The 22818-nt window shown below is 41.7% G+C and overlaps 1 protein-coding gene across 6 annotated transcripts in view; it reads left to right on the forward strand.

Moving 5' to 3' along the window:
• Positions 1 to 479: 479 nt before the first annotated feature.
• LOC138748596 (suppressor of cytokine signaling 1-like) overlaps positions 480 to 22818 on the forward strand; it is a 183951-nt gene continuing 161612 nt past the window's right edge. For all 6 annotated transcript variants that reach the window (XR_011348182.1, XR_011348179.1, XR_011348178.1 and 3 more), the window contains exon 1: positions 480 to 2888. The gene's annotated coding sequence lies outside the window, so the exon portion shown is untranslated. The remainder of the gene's footprint in view (positions 2889 to 22818) is intronic.

Raw genomic sequence — 22818 nt, forward strand, 5'->3', positions numbered from 1 at the left:
ATGCGAAGGCGCGGATGACCGCCCGAGAGCAGTGGACAGTAATGGCACCAAAGTTTTAGCCTGTTCTGGGCGGGGTAGGGGGGGCATGTAGTGGCTCACCAGAGGCTTAATCGAATGGGCTCGAGCGGTTCCGAGTGTTGTTATGACATCACAATGCGATGACATCATTTGGAACTAGCGAGGTTTCCAAAAGCTGCGCGTAACTGTTGGAGTAAATGACTTTTCCTGAACTTCAACCACGTCTGATCACTTTCTCGTTCTTCATTTCGCACTGTGACACAGTTGCTAAAAGATGTAATTTTAGAATTTTAATCTTTCATCTTTGCAGACTGCAGTAGATTTATAAAACCTCTCAGGTTTTAAAGGCGAAACAGTAATTATGTAAACATTTTGCAAAATACCAGCTGACAGGAAATGGCATTTGTGTTTTGGATCATTTATTGCAACAGTTCCGTTATTAAAGGGGAAATTGTGACAAAGATGAACTCGGAACGAAGAAAGACTGGCTATGGCATAGAACACAGATATTTGATCTACTCAGCCTGCATCTTAACTTCAGCTGCCCTGTTGTCGACTTACGTGGCAGTAATGGCTTTGCATCAAGTCCTTGCATTGAAAGTGGAAATCTCATCTATGAGAGAGGAACTGGACACATACAAGTTCCACCTAGATCATTTGGAAGCCCTCGCAAGATCGAACAGGGGCCATGCACCCAACTGGAACAGCTCAGTGAGTCGGGTTAGTAAAGCTTTCAAGAAGCATCTGAACCATGAGGCTGAATCAAGAGATGGAACGAAATTTCGAATCAGCAGATCTCTCTCTGAAGAAGTTCAGCAGGCCTGTGTGCAACTGATCGCCTCCAATGCCCAAAGACCGGTTGTGAGAACGAGCAATTGTCAGAAATGTATACCGGGAAGACCCCAACAATCGTGCCGGGTGGAAAGAAGAACTGATACAAGTCGTAACCAAGTGGAAACAACTACAGTCCCCTGGATTCTCAGTTTGAAAAAAGGAAGTGCTCTTGAGAAGAAAGGTAATAAGATCTCTGTGATTGAAGCTGGTTACTTTCTGGTGTACAGCCAAGTGTGGTACAAGGATAATACTTTTACCATGGGGCATTTTATAAAAAGACAAAAGGCCAGCATTGTTGGCAATGAGCCGCATACTGTGATTCTGTTTCGGTGCATCCAGAACATGTCTGCCTGCTGCCCAAATAATTCTTGTTTCACCGCAGGCATTGCACAACTTGAAGTTGGGGATGAACTTGAACTTGTCATACCACGAATACAAGCTCAAATTGCACTAAATGGTGACGGGACATTCTTTGGAGCCATTAAACTACTATAAACATTGTTTGATGCATTAGAAGTTGAGGGGGGGGAGGGGAAAAACCTTGGCTTTCCGTCTGGGCCCTCTCCAACTGGACGGTATTAGCGTCGACTTCTCCAGTTTCTGCTGGCGTACTCCCCCACTCTCCCTCCCTTCCCTTTCCCCTCTAGCTCTCCATCCCACAAGAACCACACCCCTCTCCCCCCCTCCCTCCCCTCCTGCTTGCTGGTATGCCCTCCTTCCCCCATCCAGCTACCACCTCCTGCCTTTGGGACCACACCACACTCCTCCCCTTTCCCCCCTCACCCCTCCCCCTCTACCATTTTGTTCGGGTGCCTGCCGACATTTTTCCATTTTCTTGATCAAAAAGTTGGTGATGTACCTTTGCTGTATGAAGAACCCTGTTTGACCAGCTGAATCTCTCCAGCATTGTGTTTTTACATCAATAATCATCTCCTTATTTAAAAAAAATCACATTTTTACAAAAATACATGAATCTCACAAAGTGAAAAAAATGTCTTTCTCATGCAACAGAAAAATGTAAAGAACAGCTACTATAGTTTCCATTATTTTGTCATTGATAAAAGTCAGGTTGGATCAAATCTGAGAGTTGATCTGGAGGGAGTCATCTTGCAAACTCTCGATGGAGGAAATTGAGGAAACGCAATACCCAAGGGCAGCCTGGATTATGTCAAACTTACAGAAAATGAAGATGGATGGGAACTATGAAATGAACCTTAATGTGACATAAGAAACTCCACTTGGCAATCAAGCTGACAATTGCCACCTGGGATCACTCAACTCAGGGACCGTGAATAACTGTCATCCTTGCCCAAAAAGGGAGGGGAAAAAAGCTTGGGACTGCGAACATAAACCTGAAGAAAATATGTACCTTGTCAATATAATGCAAAGCTCCGAAGCTTATGGAGATGGGTCCAGCGGTAAAGAGCACTGAAGGATGACAACTGATTTTAGATCTACATACAGCACGTTAACAGGCCCTTTTGGCCCATGAGCCCCTGCCGCCCAATGACCTTCAATCGACCTACAATCCCAGTAAATTTTGAAGGACAGGGGGAAACTGGTGCACCCGGAGGAGACCCACACAGAGACAGGGGTGGGGGGGAGAATGTACAGACAGCACTGGATCTGAACCCAGGCCGCTGGCACTGTTATGGTGTGGCACGCCAGCAGGAGAAAACCTGGAAAAAAAGTGAAATAAAAATGGACAGGACGTGTCCAATGGATTAACAGCTTCCACGAAAATAAAAGAATTTGGAGAAAGTGTATTAGGAAACTGTTCACCTCAATTGTCAAGGCAACCAGCCTCTCTCTTTTCTTCTTGTGGAAAACCAGCACCAGACATTTCAGCCATTCAATTGAGAAGGAAGTTGGACTGACCCTTGAGGCACTCTGTTATCAGCAGATCCAGAAATGCCGCTGCCAGAGTCTAGAAATGTTAATTTTGCACTGTGGTCCCCTAAAGGAAGGAGAAATAATGAACCCCAATAACCTGATGTCAGTGTTGCGCTAAATATTGCAAATGTCCTGGAGGTTAGGTAAGCGATATTGTACTGTCCAGTCTGTTTGTTGTTTAGTAAGTTGTTTGGAGAAAGTTTCACATGAGAAATATTTTTATTAACATTGAAATTTCACATCCAAAACATATACTGTTTTAATCGTCCCCAATTGACTCATTATTTGCACGGTTTCATAACTCTAAAGGAAATGGGCCCATGACAATTTTTCTCAAGCAAAACAATTGGGTCTCGAGCAGTGGTTCTCAACCTTTTTATTCCCCCCCCATTCACAGCCCACCTTAATTAATCCCTTACCAATCCCTACATCACAGGGATTGCTTAAGGTGGCATGTGAGTGGAAAGAAAGAGTTTGAAAATCACAGAATTGTAATTCATATTCAGCTAGTATGTACATGATGGGCTGAATGGCCTACCAAATAGCTACAATTTTCTTGTCATGGCAACATTCTCACCAACTTTTTCATGCAATTACATTGCACTTTAATGTGGGGATCAGAACAGTCTGCCATTCTCAAACTCTGGTTTGACTGGTGTATATAGTTTGAGCATAAACTTTGCTGCATTCAACGTCTCAACTAATAAAACATCCCATAAAGCTGCAAACGTTAGCTTGTATCAGGTAATTACCATTGCAGCAGAGTTTTCACACTAACTCAGGAGCGTTTTACTAAGCCAATTATGTGTATTTGCTTTTTGAACGTTTTAAACCACTTTATTAACCTGTTTGACTGTCAATAAGGATCTGTGGACGTACACTCCAAGTCTCCTTGTATCTTTATACCATTCAATTTTGCCTTATTTATTATATATTGCTTTGTCTTATCACAGCTCTTCAAATTTATTATCTCTAGATTGTCACTTTATACCCAACTGGTCAGATCATCTATTATTTTCCAATCATCTACCATCTTTTTCCCACTTCATTGTCTTCCACATGTCCAATTTATTCATGGACTTGGAGGGCCTAGTCAAATGATTATGTTTCATCAGTTTTTACCAATAACGAAGATGTTGCTTGAATCTTAACAAAAGAGCATGTCGTTGAGAAATTGGTTTGTCTAAAAATTACTCAGAAAGATCGGCTGTACTAAAAGAAAGTCAATCCTCCTATTCTAAATGGGTTACATTCCAGGTGGTTGAAGGGATTAGGGACATGCTAGGTGTTTTCAGCCTACCTTGTAAAATGGGGTTAAATTGCCCGGTTAGTGCCCCACTCACAAGGCAGCTTGAGAGGATCCTATCCAGTGGGCTCCAAGGAGGTAGTCAGGGAACCCAGTTAAACTTACCTAGGTCGCGCCCACCGGCGTCAAAGGGAAACCCCGACTGAAGGGTCTGCTGCGATTGGAGGGAGGGAGGGGTTGCTGCCATGGGGGAGGGGGCACAATTAGGGGGAGTGAGGTCGCTGCTGTGGGGTGGGGGTGGTGGGGGATGCCACAATCGATGGGATCAGCTGCTGCGGGGAGGAGAGGAGAAGAGTCGGGGGGGGGGAGCGGCTGACAGCTTGTGGGGATGGCGGGGGAGACTTACGGATAGTTTCTCTGAGTGCATGCCACTTACCGCGTCATCGCGGGGGGGGGATCCCCCTTAAATCGCCAGGTTTGCGATTTAGTGAGTCCATCCCCCCGCAACTACTGATGGTTCCAATCTCCCATAGGGAATGGCACTTGAGGACTGAGTAATTTCCTATTCTATATACTCTTGTTCAAAAACAGAATACACAAGCAACTACATTCCTGTCAGTTTAACTTCAGTGGGAAGTAAACTTTTAGAAACGATAATTCGGTGTTAACTTACAGCTCCTCAGATGTGTGGATTAAATAAGGAAAGTTAGCATGCAGGCGTTAAAGGTAAACTGTGGTAAACAGTAGAGTTTATTTATAAGATTTATGTTGGATATGTTGGATTTATGAGGGAAATTCGGTTATTTCAAAGTTGAATTTTAAGTTTACTATTTCATCTCGTGGACAGCCTGGCAGCCTGATGGTGATTTCAATTAAAAAAAAAAATTCTTATATAATTTTTTTATTTTTCACACTATGAACCATATCAACCAAAATATGTACAAACGTTTCTCATTAAATTTACACAGAGGTCTTTTCTCCCCTTTTTCCCCCCTTTCCCTCCTTCCCCTCTACCCACCCCCCTCCAAAATCCATAAATATTCAACATATACAATACAATAAAACCATAAAACAATATCTTCACTCAAAGGAAAATAAACAAGAAAATTGCATCATCTATTTATGACACACTGAATCGAGTTGTTTTGTCTTCTTATCATTTTCATTCTCATTTTAGGGGATGGAGGTCGTAGGCAAGCTCTCTCTGATATGTTCCATATACGGTTCCCAAATTTGTTCAAACATTGAGACTTTATTTTTTAAATTATATGTTATTTTTTCCAATGGAATACATTTATTCATTTCCATGTACCATTGCTGTATTCTCAGGCTCTCTTCCATTTTCCAAGTTAACATTATACATATTTTTGCTATTGCTAAGGCTATCATAATGAATTTTTTTGCACTTTATCCAGTTTGAGTCCTAATTCTCTACTTCTTATGTTACTTAAAAGAAATATCTCCGTTTTTTTGGGATGTTATTTTTTTAAATTTTATTTAGTATCTGATTAATTCTTCCCAAAACGTATTTACTTTCTCACATGCCCAAGTTGCATGCAATGTTGTTCCCATTTCCTTCTTACAGCGAAAACATCTATCCGATAATGTTGAATCCCATTTTTTAAAGTTTTGAGGAGTGATATATAGCCTGTGTAACCAATTATACTGTATCATGCGTAACCTTGTGTTTATTGTATTCTTCATAGTTCCAGAACATAACTTTTCCCAAACTTCATTTTTTATCTTTATGTTTAGATCCTTTTCCCACTTCTGTTTAGGTTTATAGTTTATTTCATTTTCCTTATCTTGCAGCTTAATGTACATGTTCGTTATAAATCTTTTAATTATCATTGTGTCTGTAATCACATATTCAAAGCTGCTTCCTTCTGGTAATCTCAAGCTGTTTCTCAATTTATCCTTTAAATAAGTTTTCAGTTGGTGATGTGTAAACATTGTACCATGAGTTATTCCATATTTGTACTTCAACTGTTCAAATGTTAATAAATTATTTCCCAAAAAACAATTCTCTATTCTTTTGATTCCTTTTCGCTCCCATTCTCTAAAGGAAAGGTTGTCTATTGTAAAAGGGATTAGTGGATTTTGCATCAATAATAATTTTGGTATTTGGTAATTCACTTTTTTCCTTTCTAAGTGGATCTTCTTCCATGTATTAAGTAAATGATGCAGTACTGATGAGTTTTTATATTGCACCAGCTTTTCATCCCACTTATAAAGTATATGTTCCGGTACCTTCTCCCCTATTTTATCTAGTTCTATCTTAGTCCAGTCTGGTTTTTCCCTTGTCTGGTAAAAATCTGATAAATACCTTAATTGTGCGGCTCTATAATAATTTCTAAAGTTTGGTAACTGCAAACCATCTTGTTATACCTCTCTGTTAATTTATCTAACGCTATCTTCGGTTTCCTCCCTTTCCACAAGAATTTCCTTATTATTCTCTTTAGGTTTATAGTTCATTTAAAAAAAATTCTGTTGAAGGAATTGGTAACGTTTGAAATAAGTATTGTATCCTTGGGAACACGTTCATTTGAATGCAGTTTACCCTCTCTATCAACGTTAGTGGTAATTCTTTCCAATGTTCTAAATCTTCCTGCAATTTCTTTATTAGTGGCTGATAATTTAGTTTGAACAAGTGGCTTAAGTTATTATCTAACCTGATCCCTAGGTATCGGATTGCTTGTGTTTGCCATTTAAATGGTGATTCTTTTTACGCATTGGCATCACTTCACTTATATTTTAGTTTATCTTGTACCCCAATATTTCTCCATATTCCTTCAATTTCTTATATAATTCTTTTATTGATATCTCTGGTTGTGTTAGGTATACTATGATGTCATATGCAAATAAGCTGATTTTATACTCCTTCTCCTTTATTTTTATCCCTTTTATTTTATTTTCTATTCTTTTCACTTCTGCCAAAGGTTCTACTGCTAAGGCGAACAATGAGGGGGGTAGTGAGCATCCCTGCCTAGTTGACCTACTTAATTTAAATTGGTTCGATCCATATCCATTTACTGTTACCTTCGCCAATGGTCCATTATACAATGCTTTAATCCAATTAATATATTTTTCTGGTAGATTGAACTTCTGTAATACTTTAAATAAGTAGTTCCACTCTACTCTGTCAAAGGCTTTTTCTGCATCTAGCGCAGCAGCCACTGTTGGTTTCTTATTTCCTTGAACTGCTTGGATTAGATTAATAAGTTTGCAGACATTGTTCGCTGTTCGTCTTTTCTTAATAAAATCCAGTTTGATCTTGTTTTACTATTTTAGGTACACAATCAGCCAATCCATTTGCTAATAATTTAGCTCATATCTCATAGTCTGAGTTAAGTAGAGATATTGGTCAATATGATGCTGGTGTTAATGGATCCTTCCCCATCTTTGGTATTACTGTAATTATTGCTGTCTTACATGAATCTGGCAAGTTTTGTGTTTCTTCTATCTGGTTCATTACTTCCAGGAGATGAAGAATTAATAACTCTTTAAATGTTTTATAAAATTCTATTGGAAATCCACCCTCTCCTGCTGTTTAATTATTCAGCAGCTTTTTTAATATATCCTGTACTTCCTCTATTTCAAATGGTTTTATTAGTTTGTTTTGTTCCTCTTCTTGCAATTTCAGCAGTTCAATTTTAGCTAAAAATTCCTCTATTTTATCTTCTTTCTCCTCGTTCTCAGTTTGATACAATTGTTCATAAAATTCCTTAAAATTTTCATTAATCTCTCTTGGATTATATGTAATTTGTTTGTCCTTTTTCCTTGATGCCAGTATCATTCTTTTAGCTAGTTCTGTTTTAAGTTGCCAGGCTAATATTTTGTGTGTTTTTTCTCCCAATTCGTAATACTTTTGCTCTGTTTTCATTATGTTCTTCTCCACCTTGTATGTTTGTAATTTTTTTGTCTGCAATTCTCTCCTTTTCGTTATATCATCCCTTTTTACTAATTCCTTTTCTGTACTTACTATCTCTCTTACCAACTGCTCTATTTCCCGATTGTAATCCTTTTTCATTTTAGTCACATAACTTATTATCTGCCCTATAATGAAGGCTTTCATTGCATCCCATAATATAAATTTGTCTTTCACTGATCCTGTGTTTATTTCAAAATATGTTTTCATTTGGCATTCAATAAACTCCCTAAATTCCTGTCTTTTAAGTAGCATGGAGTTTAACCCCCATCTATATGTTCTTGGTGGGATGTCCTCCAGTTCTATTGCTAATAACAGGGGTGAGTGATCTGATAGTAGTCTAGCTTTATACTCAGTTTTCCTAACTCTCCCTTGAATATGGGCTGACAACAAAAACATATCAATCCTTGAGTAAGTTTTGTGCCTACTCAAATAATATGAAAATTCCTAATCTCTTGGGTGTTGCTTCCTCCATATGTCCATAAGTTTCATTTCCTGCATTGATTTAACAATAAATTTGCCTACTTTATTCTTTTTACTTGTCTTTTGTCCATTTTATCCAACATTGGGTCCAAATTAAGGTTAAAATCCCCTCCTATCAACATATTTCCTTGTGTGTCTGCAATCTTCAAAAAATATCCTGCATAAACTTTTGATCCTCCTCGTTAGGTGTGTATATATTGAGCAAATTCCAAAATTCTGAATATATCTGACACTTTATCATTGCATACCTCCCTGCTGGATCTATTATTTTCTCCTCTATTTTGATTGGTACGTTTTTGTTAACTAGTATGGCTACACCTCTAGCTTTTGAATTATAGGATGCTGCCATTACGTGTCCTACCCAGTCTCTCTTTAGTTTGTTATGTTCCGCTTCAGTTAGATGCGTTTCCTGCACAAATGCTATATCTATTTTTTCCTTCTTCAATAAATTTAGTAGCCTCTTTTAATTTGGTTATGAATTCCATTAATGTTTATAGTCATATAGTTCAACATGGCCATCTTATATCTTGCATACACCTCTTTTCCACCTCTTCGCCACCTCCATCCCCATTTTCCTCTCAATTTTCTCTTATTACACTTAATGTACGACAACATATTTAAGACATAAAGTACTCCCGCAGTTCCCACATCCGCTAATTCCTTAACCCTAAAAGATGCCCCCCTCTCTGAGTTGCCCCATATCCCTTGCCGGGCAACCACAACTCCCCTTTTCATTTGGGTTGCGATCTTGTTCGCAGCATCAACTGATTTTGCAGTGATGGTTATTCCCCCTTTACCCAGCCCTCTCCAGAAAACACTTTTTTAAAATCACATATAACAAAGCTCTCTCTCTTCTTTTTTCCCCCTTACTCCCTTCCTTCCCTTCTCTTTTCCCTCTTTAGTTCTTTACATATACATTGTTTTTACATCTTTATATATAATTAATCACTGTTCTTCATTCTTGTTATATCTCTTCATCTCTTCTGTCCTGCAAATGTTCTGCGAATTCTTGCGCTTTCTCTGGATCTGAGAATAGTCTGTTTTGCTCCCCGGGTATAAATATTTTAAGCACAGCTGGATGTCTTAGTATGAATTTGTAACCTTTTTTCCATAAAGTTGATTTCTCTGTATTAAACTCCTTCCTCCTCTTTAAGAGTTCAAAACTTATGTTTGGGTAAAAAAATCTTTTTTGATCCTTGTATTCCAATGGTTTATTATCTTCTCTAACTTTATTCCTTGTCCGTTCCAGTATATTTTCTCTTGTCGTGTATCTCAAAAATTTTACTAAGATGGATCTTGGTTTTTGATGTGCCTGTGGTTTCGGAGCTAATGCTCTGTGTGCCTTTTCTATTCCATTTCTTCCTGCATTTCTGTCGTTCCCAGGACCTTTGGGATCCATCCTTTTATAAATTCCTTCATGTCTGTGCTTTCTTCACCCTCCTTCAGGCCCACTATTTTTACGTTGTTTCGCCTACTAATATTTTCCAACATATCAATTTTCTGAGCTAACAACTCTGTGTCTCTTTAATTTTTTTGTCACTTTCTTCCAATTTTTCTCTTGTCATTCACTTCCATTTCTACAGCCGTTTCCCGCTCTTCCACACTCTCTACTCTTTTCCCTATTTCTGTCATAACCAGTTCTAACCTTTGCATTTTATCTTCTGCTCTTTTCATTTTCCTTTTAATTGCACTAAATTCTAATGATGACCATTCTTTTAGTCATCTCATTTGTTCTTCAAAAAAATCTTTATCTATATTCTGTTCATCAGTTTTACCTTTTATTTCTCTTTGTCCATCTGTTTTACCTTCTATTTCTCTGTGAAGATCTTGGTCTTCTTCCTCTTCTTCTGTGTGTGTATCTGTGTTTGTGTCTTCTTCTTCTCTTCTTTGTGTCTGTGTCTCTTCTGTTTGTCCTGATGAGCTGCTTGTATCTCTTTGTTGGGGCTCTTCTTGCTGGGCCTCTTGTTGCTGGTCCTCCCCTCCTGGGCTGCTCGTCTGTTGTGCTTCCTGTCATTGGTCTTCTTGTCGGTCATCCCTCTGTCTATCTCCCATATGTGCTTCATCGCTCCCTCTTCTGCTGCCTTCCTCATCCTCCAGCTGAGCGCCATGGTGTCGGGCATCCCTCAGCTGTTTGCTCTGTGACAGCCTGCTCCTCTTCTGAGCCCCCCTCCCGCTGGTGTCCTCTTTCTCCTTTGATTGCGCACTGCGCACTTTTGTTTGGCTCTGAGAGCCATTTTTGTAGTGCACCTGCTGGTGGGTCACAACTCCGCAGGGCAGGCTCAGACCTTGAAGGTCGGGTGCTCCTCGCCACCACAGCGCCCTGTTCCTTCATGCAGGTAAGGCCTTCTTCTTTCTTCTCCGGCGACTTTTCTACTTTTTTTCCAGTTGTTTTTACTTTCTCCTTCTTGGAAGCCATCTTCTTTCTCTTCTCTGTTACTTTATCTTCTATTTCTTCTATTTTATTTTTGTTATGCTTTGCTTTTTCCTAACTTTTTTCCTATTTTCCTGGAGAGGGCTGGTTTTCCCGACCGGCCACTACTCCATCATGTGACTCATGTGATTTCAATTTTAACACTTTCTAAATCCACCTTGAATAAGTGATAATATGAAGAGCAAGACTCACAATAAATGCTGGAGGAACTCAGCCAGTCTCGCAGCATCCATAAAGATATATTACTGACATTTCAGGCCTGAGCCCTTATCCAATTAACCCTTTTTCTGTTGGTCTGGACACTGCCCTCCTCTCATTCTTCCCCCTTTCTCACCCACTCTTTATTTAGACTCCTGCCTGCATTTTGCTTGTACAGAACCTTGATGAAGGTATCTGGCCCTTTCAGAATCAGAATCAGGATTTATCGTCATGAACAAGTCATGAAATTCAGTGTCTTGCAGCAGCGTCATTGAGCAAACATTCGTATTACAACTATCTTACAACATTACTAGATGAAAAAAGTAAAAATAACAGTGCACCAAGAGTAAGGCAGTGTCTTTGGTTCATTGATTATTCAGGAATCTGATGGCGGAGGGGAAGAAGCTGTCCTTGTGCCGCTGAGTGCTTGATTTTAGGCTCTGGTACCTTTTCCCCGATGGTAGCAGAGTGAAGAGGGCATGGCCTGGGTGGTGGGGGTCTTTGAGGATAGAGGCTGCTCTTTTAAGCCACCCCTTCATGTGGATGTCCTTGATGGAGTGAAGTTTGGTGCCTGTGATGTTGCAGGCCAAGTTAACAACTCTCTGGAGTTTATTCTTGTCTTGAGGTGTATGCACCTCCATACCTGGCAGTGATGCAACCAGCCGGAATGCTCTCCATGGTCCACCTGTAGAGGTTTACGTGAGTCTTTGGTGACATACTGAATCTCCTCAGACATCTCACAAAGTACAGCTGCTGGCGAGCCTACTTTGTGATTGCATCCAGGACAGATCCTCGGAGATGTTGACCCCTAGAAATTCGAAGTTCTTGACCCTCTCCACTAATGAGCCCTCAATGAGGATTGGGTCGAGTTCCCCTGACTTCCTTGAGTGCTTTGAGTGCAAGGTTGTTGTTGTGACACCACTCAACGAGCTGATCTATCTCCCTCATGTACACTTCCTCATTGCTATTTGTGATTCTGCCGACAACTGTGGTGTCATCAGCATATTTGTAGATGGGATTGGAATTATGCCTGACCACACAGTCATGGGTGTACAACGAGTAGAGCAGTGGGCTAAGCACGCAACCTTGGGGTGCGCCTGTGTTGAAGATCAGTGAGGAGGAGAACATTAATCCAATCCGTACTGACTGTGGTCTTCTGATGAGAAAGTCAAGGATCCAGTGGCAGAGGAGATGCAGAGACCTTGAGTTTGTAGCTTGCTGACGAGTGCTGAATGAATAATGATATTGAAGTCTGAGCTGTAGTCGCCAAAGAGCAGCCGATTGTATGAATTGCTAGTTTCTAGGTGAGTGGAGAGCCATATTGTATCTGCCATGGAGCGATTGTGACGATAGATGAATTGCAGTGGGTCCAGATCTTTACTTAGGTGCATGTTAATTCTGGCCATGACCAGCCTCTCGAAACACTTCATCTCAGTAGAAGTCCATGCTACTGGGCAGTAGTCGTTGAGGCAGCCCACTGTACTCTTCTTGGGTACCGGGATGATTGATGACCTTTTGAAGCTGGTGGGAACCTCTGATTGTATCAATGAGAGGTTGAAAATGTCCGTGAATGGCTCAGTTAGTTGGTTGGTGCAGATTTTCAATACCCTGCCAGGGCCTTAATATATCTTTACCTTGTTTGGATGCTGCAAGACCAGCTGTGTTACTTCATATTTCTGTGTTTGTTTACTACAATCACAGCATCTGCAGACTTTAAAGATTTATTGTACATGTAAACGGAGATGACCGATATCTTGCTGGGAAAGTTCTGAGTTTTTCACTCCACTGCTGTGGCTGTAAAATGACACATCAACTCAGAATGAGTCTGACCTTTTAATGACTAATGCAGTTTGCATAGACTTACAGAGTTGGAAGCAACTCTGGACCAATAACAAGATAAAACTAACAGAAAGAAAATGTGTGCAGAGCAAATACAAAAGAACCTTTTGGGGAATTTTAGCTGACGTCTGTGGAAATCTGGCTCCCTAAGAACTCTGTGGTATTTCCAGACTTGAGGAGTCATATCGATAATGTTACGAGCCCAGAGGACCCCTCAACCCAGCAGCAATAGATATTCACCAAGACAAATGGTTACTTAAACAAAAGTTGCTTTTAATTATCTTTAAACATGAAAACGGAATCACACTTATCTCTATTGACTTACTTAACCCCCTTCTAATGTTAAGCGCACGTGTGCGTGTGCGTGTGTGTGTGTGTGTGTGTGTGTGTGTGTGTGTGTGTGTGTGTGTGTGTGTGTAAGTTCAGAAAAGTTCTTTAGTTCACAGTCCAATTTCACTTCTCATTCCTCCAAGTTCACTGGTTGTAGGCAATTCTTATATCGTGCAAAGAATTTATGTTTATAAAGTTAACCAGGCTTTGATGCTTGAAAGGTAAATGGTTACCGCTCAGGAAGGTTCAGAGAGAGCTTTGTTGTTCCAGGACATCCACAACTGATGTACTTCTATCAGTCACCTCTGTGTCTTGCTGACAAAACTTGCCCCGTCAGGTTTCTCCAGATGATAACCTCTTTCTTTCAGGTCATCACAGAGTTCCTTCTTGTTTCACATTCCAAGTGAAACATTAGACAGCCAGTCCTCTCCTCTCATATGAACCACAAGGGCTTTGACCAGGCCATCTTACAAATGGGCTTTCCATAAGCTTGCCAGCTTGTCCTGTTCCAGTCCCAGCTGCTGTCTGCTGGCTGTAACACTGTACAAGTGATCTCTGTGTATGTCTCTTTCTCACACACTCTGAGAGAAAGCCTGTTTGACTCTCTCTGCTTGCAAAACCACATGATCCTCCTAGAACAACAAGTTCTTTTCCAGACAAAGGGGGTCCAGCAAGATCTTTCATCTGTTGCCTTTTGTAAACAATAATCCATTAGTGAAGTCTCTTGAGCCCTCTTCAAAGCTCTTGCAAAAGCTCTGAGGCCCCGATATGTCTAGCATGGGGCAGAGCTCCAGTTTTTCAAAATAAAATCTGTTTTAAAGTGTTTGTATGTAACCTACTCAAACAAACCTTTCCCAATTTATCTCCCAAAGACTTATCTATATACTCTGTCACAATAATGATAAAATAAATATATATATCTATTTAAAATATCAAATTCAAAAATTGGAAATAACTTTTTTTAAGCTTTCCATTTTATCTGATTTTGTGATTTACAAATACAGTAATGGTAGACCATATAAATAGATTGCCTCTTTTAGCAGTGGTATTCACAGTCATAGTTTAGTTCCAGCTCTTCTTTCTGTCAGCTGAATTAGTGGAGTGAAAGATGCAGCTGCTGTGGTGTTGGTATATGAAGTTTAATATTTAGTTGTATATTTGTACTCTTCCCATCAAAAATAACAGTCTACCAGGTGTCATAAACGCCCTTTCTCTGGCTATAACCATTATTATTGTGCCACCAGATTATTTTGGTTAATCCTATAAAGTAGAAATATTTTCCTGGGTTCCTAATTCATATGAAATAAAAGTAGGTTCTTTGGACCATCAAGCATGAGATGGCCTGGTTACTGTAATACTATTAAAATGACTTGGGTTCGAGTCTGGCGCTATCTGTAAGGAGTTTGCACATTCTCCCCGTATCTGTGTCAGTTTCCTCTGGATACTCCGGTTTCCTCCCACCTGTCAAAATGTATGGGGTTTGTAGGTTAATCGATGTCTTTCGTGGGCACGAGCCCGTGGGCCAGTCGGGCCTGTTACCGTGCGGTAGGTGTAAATTTAAAAAAATCTTTCCCAGCTCTCAGACCAATCCCATCCTCTCCACTTATTTCCCTGTAATCCGTTCCCTTAATCATGCTCATCAACTCCTCCTAGGCAATTTAGGAACAGGAGTAAGCTTTTGGTCCCTTGAGCCAGAACTAGTTGATCTGACTGTAACCTCAAATCCACATTTCCAACTTCTCCTGTAATCCTTTCAACCCTTTCCTTGTCAAGTACTCATCTCTGACAGGAAAGGGAAGTGGGTGGGGAGCTGGAGGGAAAGAGAGAGGGAGACTTGGAGGGGGGGGGTGGGTTTAATGGAAATTGGAGAAGTTGATGTTAATGGCCAGTGCCGGATTAACACAATTGGAGGCCCTGGGCTAGGAGACCTTGGGAGGCCCAAATTTAATAGCATCTGATCGTGAGAAACAAAACTTCGTTCTCTTCTTTATCTTCTCAATGAAAGAAGACCTGCTGAAATGTTAGCATTGATCAAAAAGATTGTTTATAAATTTATAACCTTTAACAAGTTTACAAAAGTATGGAATTAATGAAGACGTTCACACAGAACATTCATAGCTAATTTTCAACATGACATATATACAAAGTCAGGACAGTTTCTTTCAAGCTTTTTTGGATGTAAACGTATTAATTATGTCTTTAAAATCAGTAAGCTGCATCACTTCTAGGCAGAGAATGCACAGATCAGACAACCGATCTTGGGACATTGTTGACTGTAAATTAAATATTATTGTGATTCACAATTATATAAAAGAATCCTCAAAACGTTCTCAAAGCGCACACTATAATGAGAGACTGTAATCTCAGAGCTCTCGCCCACATGCGCAATTGCGGGAATCCCGCAAAGAATTCAGTATTCCCACAAGTTTGGAATTGGCCATGTGGGAAAATCCGATGAAAAAACTTATGCACTGCTAATACATAGTGCTTAATATTATTAAGCAACTGGGCCTAGATTGCAAAATCAAGGGCTTGTGCATTCGGCACTCCCATCAAGGTGTTCCTGAATTTTGGATTTGTGTTTAGGTACACCTCTAATTTTTTTTATCGTTACAAATGAAATAAAATTAAAGGTAAATTTAAAAATATTTTTTGGCAGGACGAGGCCCTGGGCTGCACCCCACTCAGCCCATATGTAAATCCGCCACTGTAAATGCTGTCTGGATGGAGAGGATTAGGGTTAAAGTGCTGCCTGTCCCACTGAGCTGCTCCAGCCATTTGAGTTGTCTTTGTAAAATTCCATCACCAACTAGTTGATGGGGCAGAAACTGTTTGGCAAAAATTTCTGATTTTTAACATTTCAATTATGAACTTAATTCTTAAAACAAACGTGTGCACACACACACACACACACACACACACACACACACACACACACACACACACACACACACACACACACACACACACACACACACACATGTTGGTGCTGCACAATTGCTCAGAAAAAGGTCTAAGGTGCTTCTTCTGTCCGATAGCTGACAGGCCACCCTTGGGCAAGGTGTAGTTTAAGCTCCCAATCAGGGTGATGTGAAGCCATGGATTGCAATTGGTGGAAGATTTCTACAAATTGGAATTTATGGTTGTAAAACTAAAAACGCTGGACAGATGAATCTGCTGATCAATGGACGGGTAACCCGTCCAGTACGACTGAAAAAGGCAGCGGGAAATCACTTCAGTATTTTTTTCCATTGTATAATCATGAACTCAACATCAACTATGGTCTCAGCTCAAAGATGGACCCTTCATCAAAGCAGAAAAGGAGAGGCAACAACTACAATTCGGAGGGTCAAGGATCGTGATGGATGGAGAGACATGATCGCCCACGCCGAATATATGTGTGTGTGTGTGTGTGTGTGTGTGTGTGTGTGTGTGTGTGTGTGTGTGTGTGTGTGTGTGTGTGTGTGTGTGTGTGTGTGTGTGTGTGTGTGTGTGTGTGTGTGTGTGTGTGTGTGAGAGAGAGAGAGAGAAAATAAGGTAAAATGTTTCAAGGTTTATATCTACATGCAACTAAAATTTATTCAGTGTAAGTACAGTATGGATTTTGTCTTTTAATTTTAATGCAGGAGCATTGTAATAGTGAGTCTCAAGCATCCAGAAAACTTGCTTATCCGGCATCTACCAATCCCTGTACATGCTGGATACAGAGGTTTTACTGTATATCTTTCATGTAGTTGATCAATGTCTAGCAGTAATTGTTTTGTCTTGGCACATGTCCCTGTGGGCAGCCCATGGATCAGAGAGATGTTAATAGTTGAGTACCCAGGAGCTGACCTATGCTCTTCATAACTTGTGTAGCATCCATAACACTTGCCTGAAGGTGGCTTTCAGTGAATGAAGTCTGCAAAGAAGAGTCACGAGAATTTGGATTCCAACAACATTGTGTGTATTTTCAATCCAGCTCGCTTCCCTGAAACAGTCTGCCCAACTGAAATCACAAAGGAAATGGTGAGATAAAGTTCACCTCTTACCCTGTGGAATTGAGAGCAGGACACTATGTCAGAGCAGGCTGTAGTTCTGATGTCCAGGACTAACACTAAACATTGTTATGAGCCCAGAGGACTCCAAAACCCAGCAGCAGTAGATATGCACCAACACAAAGGGTTACTTAAACAAAAGTTGCTTTTAATTATCTTTGAACATGAAAATAGAATCAAACTTTAACTTGTCTCCATTGACTTACTTAACCCCCTTCTAATTTTAAGGGCACCATGTGTGTAATGTGTGTGTAAGTTCAGCAAAGTTCTTTGGTTCACAGTCCAATCTCACTGGCTGCAGGCAATTTTTGTACTGTTCACAGAAGTTAAGATTAACAAAGTTCACTGGGCTTTGGTGCTGAACAAGTAAATGGTTACCACTCAGAAAGGTTCTTGTTGGTTTTCAGAGAGAGAGTTTTTCTTGTTTCAGGTCACCACAGAATTCCTTCCTTTCTGTTTCTCCTATTCCCAGGGAAACACAGGACAGCCATTCCTCTACTTTGACCAGGCCGTCTTCCAGAGCTTGCCAGCTTGTCCCTCTGGAACCGATGTCTGTGTCTCTCTCCTCTCTTTCACGCCCTCTAACTCTGAGAGTACAGCCTCTTTTTTCCTGCTCTCTGCCTGCAAAGATTACATGACCTTCCAGACAGTAAGTTGTTTTCCAGACATAACTGCTACTGCCTGTTGCTACATTCTGCAATTAACAGTCAATCACGAGTCTCTTGCAAAAGCTCCTGCAAAAATTCTGTGTCTTAAAGTGTTTGTGTGTGACGTGCTCTAGCAAACCTTTCCCAATTTATCTCCCAAACATCTCCATATACTCTGTCACAGTCCTTTGACTGCAGTCGCCAGCAGCTCGCAGCCTGCATGGGCTCCTCGGCTCGAGTCACCAACCGCCCTGCCACGCATGTGTTCTTCAGCCTCAGAGTCCCTTGCGGATCTGTCACTGCCCCATGGATTGATGTCACTGCTTCTCCTTCTCAAACGGGGGTTGTCTCCCCGTTTTCTGATGCCCTGCGCCAGCCCACTGTGTAAGGGTTAAAATGACTTGCAAGCATATTCTGCAAGTAGCTAGGAGATATCGCTTACACACTCTTGAGTATCTACTAGTAGCAGCCAATTTAAGATTGTGGCCAGCTTCCTGCGTGTTTGAGGTAAATAATCAGTTTTGAACTTTCCTTTGTTCTGTGAAGATGGAAAGAATGGAGATGGACCAAATACTTTTATTAATAGTTATCAGCATTGTTTAATTATTTTATCTTTTTTTTAGTATCATATAAGAAAGTAGTGAAAAGAGGGTTGGTGCGAGAACACAGCCTTGCTTCACGCCATTGTTAATGGAGAAGGGTTCAGAGAGCTCATTGCTGTATCTGACCCGACCTTGTTGGTTTTCGTGCAGTTGGATAATCATGTTGAGGAACTTTGGGGGACATCCGATGCGCTCTAGTATTTGCCAAAGCCCTTTCCTGCTCACGGTGTCGAAGGCTTTGGTGAGGTCAACAAAGGTGATGTAGAGTCCTTTGTTTTGTTCTCTACACTTTTCTTGGAGCTGTCTGAGGGCAAAGACCATGTCAGTGGTTCCTCTGTTAGCGCGAAAGCCGCACTGTGATTCTGGGAGAATATTCTCAGCGACACTAGGTATTATTCTATTTAGTAGAATCCTAGCGAAGATTTTGCCTGCAATGGAGAGCAACGTGATTCCCCTGTAGTTTGAGCAGTCTGATTTCTCGCCTTTGTTTTTGTACAGGGTGATGATGGTGGCATCACGAAGATCCTGAGGCAGTTTACCTTGGTCCCAACAAAGCTTGAAAAACTCATGCAGTTTGGCATGCAGAGTTTTGCCGCCAGCCTTCCAGACTTCTGGGGGGATTCCATCCATACCTGCTGCTTTGCCACTTTTCAGTTGTTCGATTGCCTTATATGTCTCATCCAGGGTGGGAACCTCATCCAGCTCTAGCCTTAGGGGCTGTTGAGGGAGCTGGAGCAGGGCGGAATCTTGGACTGAGCGGTTGGTACTGAAAAGAGATTTGGAAGTGTTCTGACCATCGGTTGAGGATGGAGATCTTGTCGCTGAGGAGGACTTTGCCGTCTGAGCTGCGCAGCGGGCTTTGGACTTGGGGTGAGGGGCCGTACACAGCCTTTAGATGCTGAACCAAGCCATGAAAGACCCCAACAATGAAGACGCTGTTTACATCCGGTACCGCACGGATGGCAGTCTCTTCAATCTGAGGCGCCTGCAAGCTCACACCAAGACACAAGAGAAACTTGTCCGTGAACTACTCTTTGCAGATGATGCCGCTTTAGTTGCCCATTCAGAGCCAGCTCTTCAGCTCTTGACGTCCTGCTTTGCGGAAACTGCCAAAATGTTTGGCCTGGAAGTCAGCCTGAAGAAAACTGAGGTCCTCCATCAGCCAGCTCCCCACCATGACTACCAGCCCCCCCACATCTCCATCGGGCACACAAAACTCAAAACGGTCAACCAGTTTACCTATCTCGGCTGCACCATTTCATCAGATGCAAGGATCGACAATGAGATAGACAACAGACTCGCCAAGGCAAATAGCGCCTTTGGAAGACTACACAAAAGAGTCTGGAAAAACAACCAACTGAAAAACCTCACAAAGATAAGCGTATACAGAGCCGTTGTCATACCCACACTCCTGTTCGGCTCCGAATCATGGGTCCTCTACCGGCACCACCTATGGCTCCTAGAACGCTTCCACCAGCGTTGTCTCCGCTCCATCCTCAACATCCATTGGAGCGCTCACACCCCTAACGTCGAGGTACTCGAGATGGCAGAGGTCGACAGCATCGAGTCCACGCTGCTGAAGATCCAGCTGCGCTGGATGGGTCACGTCTCCAGAATGGAGGACCATCGCCTTCCCAAGATCGTATTATATGGCGAGCTCTCCACTGGCCACCGTGACAGAGGTGCACCAAAGAAAAGGTACAAGGACTGCCTAAAGAAATCTCTTGGTGCCTGCCACATTGACCACCGCCAGTGGGCTGATAACGCCTCAAACCGTGCATCTTGGCGCCTCACAGTTTGGCGGGCAGCAGCCTCCTTTGAAGAAGACCGCAGAGCCCACCTCACTGACAAAAGGCAAAGGAGGAAAAACCCAACACCCAACCCCAACCAACCAATTTTCCCTTGCAACCGCTGCAATCGTGTCTGCCTGTCCCGCATCGGACTGGTCAGCCACAAACGAGCCTGCAGCTGACGTGGACTTTTTACCCCCTCCATAAATCTTCGTCCGCGAAGCCAAGCCAAAGAAAAAAAAAATAAGAAAGTAGTAGTAATATAGTAACTGATAAGGAAACTCAACTGCAACTTTAGTATGGACTTTCTTTGAATGAGTCATGAACTCTAGTCTTTCCAAGTGATTATAAAGGAAGATGGTCACAATATTTAGTCAATAAAAATGGAAGATAGGCTGAAGATAGTTACATTACTCTGCTTCTCTGGGATCTGCAAACCCTCGTGGCCTCTGCTGATCAGAAACACCTCCATCTTAGGCCCAGACCCCCTAGGTCACAGGATGTTAAAATAAAACCCGGTACGGAGCCGACCGCCGTCAGACTGGGTGGTTGGACCCTGTGGGGGAGTGTAATGTCTCCGCTCCTTGCTCTCCGTGGGTTCACACCAGTGGCAGCGCTGCCGTTACTGCAGCACCGGCAGCGCCACCTTTTTCTTTGCACAAGCAATTGGCTTCACTTCTTAAAATATGATATTTTCCTAAGAATAGGATCGTATGGATAGTTTTTGGACACGGTAAAGATAAAGAAACTGAAGTAGGCCGTTTAGCCCATTGTGCCTGCTCTGCAACTCCACCCTGAGCTAAAGCATTCTCACATCAAGTTCCAATTTCCAGCCTTTTCCCCATGTCCCTTGATACCCTGACTAATTAGATACCTATCAATCTCCTCCTTAAACTCCCCCAATGATTGGGCCTCCGTAGCTGTATATGGCAACAAATTTTACAAATCCATGGCCCTCTGGGTAAAGACATTTCTCCTCATCTCTGTTTTAAATGGGTATTCTCTCATTCTAAGTGTGCCCTCTTGTCCTGGATTCACCCGCCAAGGGAACCATCTTATTCAGATCTACTCTGTCCAATCCTTTGGAAATGTTTCTAATGAGATCCCCTCTCATTCATCTATACTCCAATGAATACAGTCCAAGAGTCACTAGATATTCATCATATGTTCACCCTTGTATTCCAGGGACCATCCTGGTAAATCTTCTCTGTACTCTCTCCAACTTCATTACATCCCTTCTAAGACATGGGGCCCAAAACTGCTCACAGTTACTCCAAATGAGGTCTCACCGGTGCCCCAGAAGCCTCATCCACACCTCTTAACTCTTATACACTATTCCTCTTGAAACAAATGCCAACATAGCATTTGCTTTATTCACTGCCGATCCAACATGGTGGTTGATCTTTAGGGTATCCTGCATGAGGACCCCCAAGTGCCTTTGCAATTCTGAAATTTGAATTTTCTCCCCATTCAAATAAATACTCTGCCTGTTTATTTCCACTTCCAAAGTGTTTAACCGTTCTTGACATCTGTCCAACCATTCTTGACATCTGTCCAACCATTCTCGACATCTACCATCCCTTTGCCCACTCTCCTAAGCTGTCCCAGTCTCTCTGTAAGCTTTCGACTTCTTCTATACTTCATGTTCCACCACCTATCTTGGTGTCATCTGCAAACTTGGCCACAAAACCATTCAATCCACAATCTAAATCATCGATGTACATTGTAAAAAGAAGTTATCAGCTTATTGCTAATCTTGGGCTCAAACACCAGGCAAAAATGTCTTCAGTACATCACAAGCAGTGGATCAAAAGGAATCGGTACAATAACAATACCAGAGCATTGTAAACAACTGTAACATTTCCTCAATAGTCTTTACAGAGGAGGATTCACAAAGGATGATTATTTTAAAAATAAAATGTAGACATAACAGGCCATTTCGGCCCACGAGTCCGTGCCACCCAATTTGTTTCCCGTTAACCTACACCTCGGTAATGTTTTGAACGGTGGGAGGAAACCCGAGCTCCCCTGGTGAAAGCCTACGCAGACATGGGGAGAACGTGCTAACTCCTTACTGACAGCACGGGTTTCAGACCCTGGTCCCGATCGCTGGCGCTGTAAAGTCATTGCACTAACTGAGATGGAAACTGTGCTGCACTACACCAACCGTGCCGCCCTTTACCACTAAAGTATGGAAAAATGTCAGCTGGCATCCAAGCAAGTACTCTCTCGCTTGGATGGCCACCGACATTTTTCCATACTGTTACGAGCCCAAAGGGCCCCAAAACCCAGCGGCAATAGACATTCACCAAGACAAGTAGTTACTTAAACAAAAGTTGTTTTTAATTATCTTAAAACATGAAAACAGAATCAAACTAACTTATCTCTATTAACTTAACTAACCCAAATTAACTCCCTTCTAATTCTAAGCGCATGTGTATGATGTATGTGTAAATTTAAGAAAGGTTCTCTGGTTCACAGTCCAATCTCACTTCTCATCTTTCCAAGTTCACTAGTTGCAGGCCATTCTTATACTGTGCAC

This window comes from Narcine bancroftii, chromosome 13 (assembly GCF_036971445.1).
Source record: "Narcine bancroftii isolate sNarBan1 chromosome 13, sNarBan1.hap1, whole genome shotgun sequence".
In the NCBI taxonomy this organism is placed as follows: domain Eukaryota; kingdom Metazoa; phylum Chordata; class Chondrichthyes; order Torpediniformes; family Narcinidae; genus Narcine; species Narcine bancroftii.